This window comes from Oncorhynchus gorbuscha, linkage group LG12, assembly GCF_021184085.1.
Source record: "Oncorhynchus gorbuscha isolate QuinsamMale2020 ecotype Even-year linkage group LG12, OgorEven_v1.0, whole genome shotgun sequence".
NCBI lineage: Eukaryota > Metazoa > Chordata > Actinopteri > Salmoniformes > Salmonidae > Oncorhynchus > Oncorhynchus gorbuscha.
The window spans coordinates 59,952,232-59,960,813 of record NC_060184.1 but is presented as its reverse complement, the minus strand read 5'-3'; the positions used below and the strand labels follow the sequence as shown (position 1 = coordinate 59,960,813).

At 41.1% G+C, this 8,582-nt stretch overlaps 1 long non-coding RNA gene across 2 annotated transcripts; it reads right to left on the bottom strand.

The window, feature by feature from the left end:
- Positions 1-1,264: 1,264 nt before the first annotated feature.
- LOC123990207 lies at positions 1,265-7,028 on the bottom strand. 2 transcript variants are annotated; one of them, XR_006830612.1, is made up of 3 exons: positions 6,577-7,028; positions 4,012-4,178; positions 1,265-3,815 (listed from the first exon to the last, which is right to left on the bottom strand). It is a non-coding gene; the product is annotated as an uncharacterized LOC123990207 (long non-coding RNA). The 2 variants fall into 2 exon arrangements; XR_006830613.1 differs by lacking the exon at positions 6,577-7,028 and adding an exon at positions 5,315-5,508.
- Between the last annotated feature and the right edge of the window lie 1,554 nt (positions 7,029-8,582).

The window sequence follows — 8,582 nt, the reverse complement described above, 5'->3', positions numbered from 1 at the left end:
CAACGCTCTAACCACTAGGCTACCCTGCCGTACAATACATCCCTTACCATAATATAACGCATCCCTGATCATAATATAATACATCCCTGATCATAATATGATACATCCCTGACCATAATATAATACATTCCTGATCATAATTTAATACATGCTGATCATAAAACAATACATCCCTGATCATAATATAACACATCCCTGATCATAATACAATAAATCCCTGATCATAATACAATACATCCCTGATCATAATACAATACATCCCTGATCATAATACAATACATCCCTGATCATAATACAATAAATCCCTGATCATAATACAATACATCCCTGATCATAATACAATAAATCCCTGATCATAATACAATACATCCCTGACCATAATACAATACATCCCTGATCATAATACAATACATCCCTGATCATAATACAATACATCCCTGATCATAATACAATACATCCCTGATCATAATACAATAAATCCCTGATCATAATACAATACATCCCTGATCATAATACAATACATCCCTGATCATAATACAATACATCCCTGATCATAATACAATACATCCCTGACCATAATATAATACATCCCTGACCATAATATAATACATCCCTGACCATAATACAATACATCCCTGACCATAATACAATACATCCCTGACCATAATATAATACATCCCTGACCATAATACAATACATCCCTGATTATAATACTATACATCCCTGATCATACCATCAAATCTATCTTTGGGTATTTTGCATGTAAGACCATAAAGGAAGGGTTCTAATTGTTAGGGCCCTAGAAATAATTACATGTTTGGCCCCATTCCCTTTCTGGGAAGGTGTGTACTGGTTAGGGCCCTAGAAAGTACTAAGCATTTGGCTCTAATGTGAGGTGTATACTGGTTAGGGCCCTAGAAAGCATTACGCGTTTGGCTCTAATGTAAGGTGTGTACTGGTTAGGGCCCTAGAAAGCATTACGCGTTTGGCTCTAATGTAAGGTGTGTACTCCAGTTACCCTGCTTTAACAGGATTACAACAGATAAAACATACTAAGATGCCCTGCGGCTGGGGGCAGAAATGAAATAGGATGTAATAAGGTAATCTGGTGACTGGTGATAAGAGGATCTAAACAGAATAGCAGCCAACATTAGATCAGCTATCACTGAACAGGGAGCAGAGATGGGCTCTGTCTGAAGGACTGCAAGACAGCCCTGGGTTGATGTGATGTCAAGAATGTACATGAACAATGTTGTGTATCTTTTGTGAAATTTTATTTATAGAATAAGGCACTTTTACAATACATGGGTCATTGGCATTGTAGTTTACATTGCAGCTGTGTTTGTGTAATACATTTTATCACTAAAGTAATGATGCGCTCTGAATGAAACACACCTAAATGAAAGAGGAAATCATGCAAACTATCAGATAGCTATTGGATTTAATGTCATTGGATTTCCAATGTATATTACTGTAACATATTTAGTGAATTTAAAGGATGTTAATACTTTAGTTATAATAACAAATGTAGTCGTACTTAAAGATGTATAAACGTCAAATTTGCGTGCAAGTACACTTTGTAGGAGAGCAGAACATTGCTAGAATATAAAGGGATCAATTTATAATACTATTCTTGTAAAATAAGAATAGTATTAATAAGATGTGTGCAATACATGTCATGCTCAATTCACTGAATCTAGACATTTGACTATTGGCTCTGACATTCTTACTGTCTATCGGGATAATTGACATTGTCTACTAGTAATGTAATGTAAACGTGACAAGAGAACATCCAAAAAGCAGGCATAGGCAACGAATGGTTCAGCAGCTGAATTGATCTGGACCACACCACGTGATCATGGTTAGGTAAAGAATGGTTCAGCAGCTGAATTGATCAGGACCACACCACGTGATCATGGTTAGGTAAAGAATGGTTCAGCAGCTGAATTGATCTGGACCACACCACGTGATCATGGTTAGGTAAAGAATGGTTCAGCAGCTGAATTGATCTGGGCCACACCACGTGATCATGGTTAGGTAAAGAATGGTTCAGCAGCTGAATTGATCTGGGCCACACCACGTGATCATGGTTAGGTAAAGAATGGTTCAGCAGCTGAATTGATCTGGACCACACCACGTGATCATGGTTAGGTAAAGAATGGTTCAGCAGCAAGGGCCTGGTTTGTTTCAAAACAGAAAATACAGAGATTCATTGAAGCACAACAAATTAGACGTATGTCTACCCCCCCCCCCTCGGAAATCATTTAGATCCAATACAGGAGGTGATATCCAAAAGTACATTCTGATATGATCTTTATCAGATATGTAGTTTCCATAGTGGTGAAATATGGGGTCAACCAAGCTTCTGGTGTTTCTTTCTTATCAAGCGAGCCAAGCAGTTAACATATAACTGTATTCATTTAAATAATAGAAATGGTATTAGTACAGCTAGTTTAATTAATTTGTATGATAGACCAGTTGTTTAGCTGTTGATTTTTTCATTATTCTTAAAAGACAAAGAATGCTTGTAAAAAAAAAAAAAACGAAAACCTTTTGAATATTAAATACCATACATTAATTTTTTTATGACATTTAATAGACATTTTAAAAAATTTTGGAGGGGAATCTTGAGTGAGGCTCTATAAGTTAAGTAGTTTCTATAATGGTGTTTAAATGGATTTTACATGGGTGTTAAGGTTCAGAATGCACCCTGCATCCGACCAGGGGGACTGACTGATACATATTCATGGCATATAACATACATATGATAACATGGAAAACCCAGTTATGGTCTATTTGAGCCTGTGGTAATTGTTATCGAGACCCACTCTCCTCCAATGCATAAATTGAGCTCTCGCTAGAGCGGTGGACATTTTGTTGTCTGGGCTCCGGTGTGGCAGCTCTTTCGTGTGGAAAACCCAACGCGATAAATGTCATTTCAAAATCAATTTGCATAAAAAAGGAGAAGGAGGAAAAGAGTGCTTGGTCTGGACGACTGATAATAAATAGACTCGAGAGATTTGCATGAGAGAGGACCAGGGCCATGCAGTCTAACCTCTGCTATAACTGCACAACAACACTATCCGTTTGTATCAGAAGCCTATGAAATACACACTCACTGTAGCATATCTACCACACAACACAAATACATAATGCAGCATGAATATATGCAAATACACTTTCATATACTGGACATGATAATGGTCAAATAAACATGTGACATCTGAAACATTTGTGACAAAACGACAACAACACAGTATAAACAATTATGAGAAAGGGTGGGGAGGGGGGGGCGGTTAAAAAAAAAAACTGCAGACGAGAGAGGTTGGTCGACAACACTATCTCAAGACTGGACAGCACAATCATCACTGAAACAGATAGGCAGCCGGCAGTGCTCTGTCTCCTTGCTTGATAAATGGGCCTGGATGTCAGTCAGTCTCTACGGTTTGTGTTTCGGTGTGCCAACTCCTCAGTATTAAAAGGAAACAGGTAAGGGTGTACTTTGAGCTGCTTCGATCTGATCAATAGTCCTCAGCTGCAGACGAAGACAGACGAAGAAGAAGAAGAGGACTCTCCTCGACTACGCGTATTCTTAAGCAATAACAACGTGATCCGTATTATACACCCAAGAATACCCGTCACCGAAGAGAATCTTTAACACAGAGAGGCAATAATGGGAATCGCAAGCAAGCGTGACCGCATCATCAAATTCCTCAGTCGATCCCAATGGCAAGCAACACAGAGAAAGACGCTGTATCAACATAATTGATTGAAGACGCCTTGAAGCACAACACAAGGCCCCTTCAAAGGTTTTTCTGCAAATAGAAATTAACAACAGTGCATTGTTCAATCCAAAGCCAAAAGAACAAAGTGGTGTAAACTATCTTCTCTTCCAAGGGTCTGCATCTCTCTCTCTCACACACGCCAGTGGTCAAATAAATGGAGCTCCATAAGACAGGAGAGGTAAAGGGGTGGTGTGTGGGGACGCTTGCCCCCTCAGCATGCTCTTACCTGGGCCAGAGGTGGTCTGAAGCCCTGCCCTCCTTGGAAGTCCTGGTGGTCCTGTCCTCCAGGAGCGAGCCATAAGGAGGAAGAGATGCCCATTTTAGCCCTGTCCTGCTCTCTCTCTCTCTTTCGCTCTCACCCCACACCAGCATATCCACACATAATGAAACCTCCTGGAAACACAGAGATGTAGAGGTTAAGGGTCACAACCACAACCACCCATGGCCTTTTAAACCATCCATAATACCATAGCCTAGTACATTCCATTAACATCCTACGGTCAACCCAACCCCCTCCTCCTACAGAATCTGGTCAAATCAAACAAACCGAGAGAATGCCAGGAGGCAGGTATAAAACATGGACTATTTGAAGATGATTTTGTCCTGAATGCCAGACTAACAGAGACAACAGGGGTCGCTTGAGATTTTATTCCAAAACATACACCTACTATTCCTATATTTAATATAATAAATTAAATTAAATCTTTGTAATGGAAAATGTCATCTGCACAAATTTGGTCAGAATCAAAATAATATCGTTCTTTAAATTATTCTGAATAAAATACATTTTGAAATGTGTTGTTGATATAAAATGTGAGGTGTGTTATTGTGAAGTGTTAATTCAACAAAGGCCCTGAATTTTTGAAGGTAATTTTCCAAATTAAAGTAATAAATAAATGCCGCTATGAAGACATAAATAATGTATGATAAGTCAAAGCAATTTCATTCCAACCGACTCTAATTGATTTGCTCACATGAATGCAAATAGCAGGCTCCAACTAAGCCTATCCAAAATCATTCCATTGATTCGATGTAAAAAAAATATCTATAATAATTGATTCAAGATCTACAATTACTTCATTAATCGTTTTGTAAAAGAAAAAGACTTCATCTGCATCTCCACAACCTCCAGATATATATTAAGAAACTGTTATTCCCAACTTCACCGTTCAATCCTTAAAAAACGTGTATGTCTGACAATTACATTATGCATGACAGCCAGGATGAAATCCATACCAGAACTAACGATGGAAAAAGGAAAGCATTTAGACAGTTAACCACTGAAATAATCAAAGCAACCAATTTGAAGATAAAAAAAAAAAATAGATCATTACAATCCACTCTTGGTTGGACCTGAAAGAAAACGCCCTAAAAAGATAGAAAAGAAAAAAACTGAAATTGGGAAATCACTCTACAGTACTTAGCTAAATCACCCTACAGCTATAGCTCCTATTCCAAGACAAAATAAATCCTGGTCAAAACTAACAGGATGACACAGTGAAAACCATGCAGCAATTTGTTCAGCTTACCTAAACCACAAATTCGCCCCCACACTGAGGAAAACAGGGTGATGGAGACAAACAGACAGAGAAAGAAAGAATGAAAGAAAGAATAAAAGACAGAACAAAAAAGAGAGGTGCTTATCCGTCAGTGTCTCTCGTTCTCTCTTCTACCCAGCAGTTAGACTAGGAAGCTGAGGCACGGGGCACAACAATAGCAGCTCTCCAGCATCCCCTCTCTCCTCTTAGGCTGGACCACTTCTCTCTGGTCTCTAAAGCAGCCTGAAAGACCCCCCCCCCCAACCCCCTGTGCTGTTGAGAGCTGGGACATACCCCCCACACACTAGCCTTTGTACCCCACCCTCCCCCCACACACAAGCCCATATCCGGGTGGATAACCCCATCCATCCACCCCCATCAATCCACCCTCCAACCCTATGGGTGTTTCCACCCATCTTAAATATACACAGAATAAACTTACCAGGATCATTGATTCACCTATAGAAACTCGAACCAAGAGTTTCTTTACGTAGAAAAGATGCTCATCAAAGAATAGTTCTAAGATACATTTTCACTAACAGATGGATATTCTGTGCTCTTTTTTTCACACATTATTCAAAGTTCTACTAGGTATCTTTGGCTTGAATCACATTTTTGAGCTGATTTAGTTCAATACTCACAGATGTATACCACTGTACTTAGACCACCATACGTTGCAGGCAGAGATGAAAAGATGAGTAGGAGAACAGAGGGAGAAGAAGAGTGAGAATCTGTGCAGATTATTTTTTTCTGCTGTGGTCGGCCGGAGTATCTCTGGATGAATCTGTATTCTCTTCCTCACTCCTCCACACCTCCCTCCTCCCCCGTCCTCTTCGGTCTGAGAGGCTCTTGCCTCGTGCCTCCGCCAGATGAAACCCCCCTTACTTGCTGGACCCTTTTTCTGATTGCAATTTAATTGCGGGAGTCCCATGAATATGGTAATACCTCACACCACACGAGACGAATCCAATGAAAAAAAGAAAGCCACCAGACAGTCAAACACACCAATACACACAACGGGACGACAAAAGCACACAAAAAACAAACACCAAGAAAAATGAACACCAAACTCCTTTTGTACGTACATCAATTTTGTACACTGTTGGTCAGTAATACAGCAGAGAGAAAAAAACATGTCCTGCACCAACAAAAAAAACAAGAAAATAAAAATTGATCACAATTTTTACTTCTTTTTGGGATGAAAAAAGAAGAAGAGGGAATTGTGGCACATCCACTTGTGTTGAAGCTCTTACCCTGTGAGTGTTGGTCCAGGCACAGCCTTCCACAGAGCTACTAGCCAGGCTGGTGTCTGATCCCCTGCCTCAGAGAAGACATGCCGTGATTGTAAGGTATATCACCTTGTTTTTGTGTTGTCCACAGTGGAGAGCGGGGGATTGCAATGGGGTTAGCAGCCTGCGTGTCGACCAGCAGCGTTTGTTCACAGGCAGGTGTTCCCCATGCGCAGGCAGCCCCCTCGCAGTCCCAGCGTGTAGCAGTAGCGCCTAACGTGTCAGCCAGCCAGTCAGCCAGCCAGCCAGCCAGCCAGCCAGCCATGGAGTTGTGCAGGTGGATGAGGCTGCAGTAGCAGCAGCATCAGCAGCAGCAGCATCTCAGGGAGGGATGATGCTCAACAACAGGATCAAACCTCCTCTTTGCACAGTTGTTGCTCGCCACAGCGAATGAACTTACAGCTAGAGAGCGAGAGGCAGAGAGAGACAGAGAGAGAGAGAGAGAGAGATGGGAAAGAGAGAGGGATGGGAGAGAGAGTGACAGAGAGAGGAGAGACGAGTGGTGTGATGTGAGTGTGTGAGAGAGAAAGGAGGAGAGAGAGAGGTAGAAAGAGGAGGGAGTGGAAGGAGAGGTGGGGTTAGAGAGGGAGAGAAAGGAGGAGGGAGATAGAGAGAGGGGAGAAATCGCAGCAAACCCACAGCTACAAGTCTGTGGATTGACATTGGATCCTCTCTCCTGCTCAGAGGAAGGGAAAGAGAGAATAATTAGATTTGAGCTTCACATATGGTTCCAGGAGGCAGGCAGTAAGTCGTGGTGGGTCGCGGATCTCAGGCACCTAATGGTGGATTAATTGAGGGACATCTGACATGCTGCACGCTCTATGGGCCCCACGTTGACTGGTTCCCAAACGGGGGTAGGGGGTGCACGAGGGGCCATGTAACCCCCCGGGGACCGCTGTTAGTACAATGAGCTGAAGAAAATACCATCATGAAAATGGTTCTATGTACTGTGTTCTTTCCTTCTCCATCCCTGATCACCAGCATGTGTTGTTTGATATTTAAAAAAGAGAGGGATGAAAATAAGGTCATTTCTCTTTGAGTTGTAAAGATTCTCATTTGATTTCCTTCTGGGGAGATAAGTCAAATGTGCGTTACTGTCATCCGTTGAAGAGGAAAGGAAAGTATTAGAGACGTCCTCAGTGTGATGACGAGTCGTTCGATCTTATGAGAGAGAGGGGGGGGGGGGGGGGGAGAAAAGACACAGAGCGAGAGAGGGGGAGAAAAGACAGAGAGAGAGAGAGAGGGGGGGGCAGGGGAGAAAAGACAGAGAGAGAGGGGGGGGACAGGGGAGAAAAGACAGAGAGAGAGAGAGAGAGCGGGGGGGGACAGAGAGAGACCAGAAGCCCAATGCATTTCCTTGGAATAAGGGAGAGAAAAAACAAACACACCTCATTTCTTTCAGACTGATGTAAGGTTGTCTTAACGCCAACAAGCCTTTTAACTTCCCGCAATGGGGCTGCCTTTTGAATTTCAATTACGAGGGCCCAAAATGATTTGATGAGGGATTTTTTTTCTTGGTAATTGTCTGATCAGAGATGATTCCCTGGTGATCAAAGATAAGATCTGTAAACACTCAAGCTGATCAATGGAAAAGTACTTTTGATGTGACACTGTTCTTAATATTCTCTCAAAGACAACTTTTCATGTACTTAAAGCTTTCCCATTGATTTAAATTATCTAATCATTTTCAGTGTAATATTCACTGTTTTGAAACTCAGTGGCACATATAAATTATTGTTATATTATACACCGAACCTTCAGTCTTATCTGAGTAAATAAAAAAATTCAGATCCGGGGTCTTAATTTCGATGAATTCGTCACACACAAACAAACACACAAGCTTTAGCCTAACTCTACAAAAACTATTTGTGTGAGGCTAAAACATGTTCACCAATCTTAAAGATATGTGGAAAAAATTATATAAGCATTATCTTCTAGTATGATTCTGATACAAAGCAGACAAAAGAATG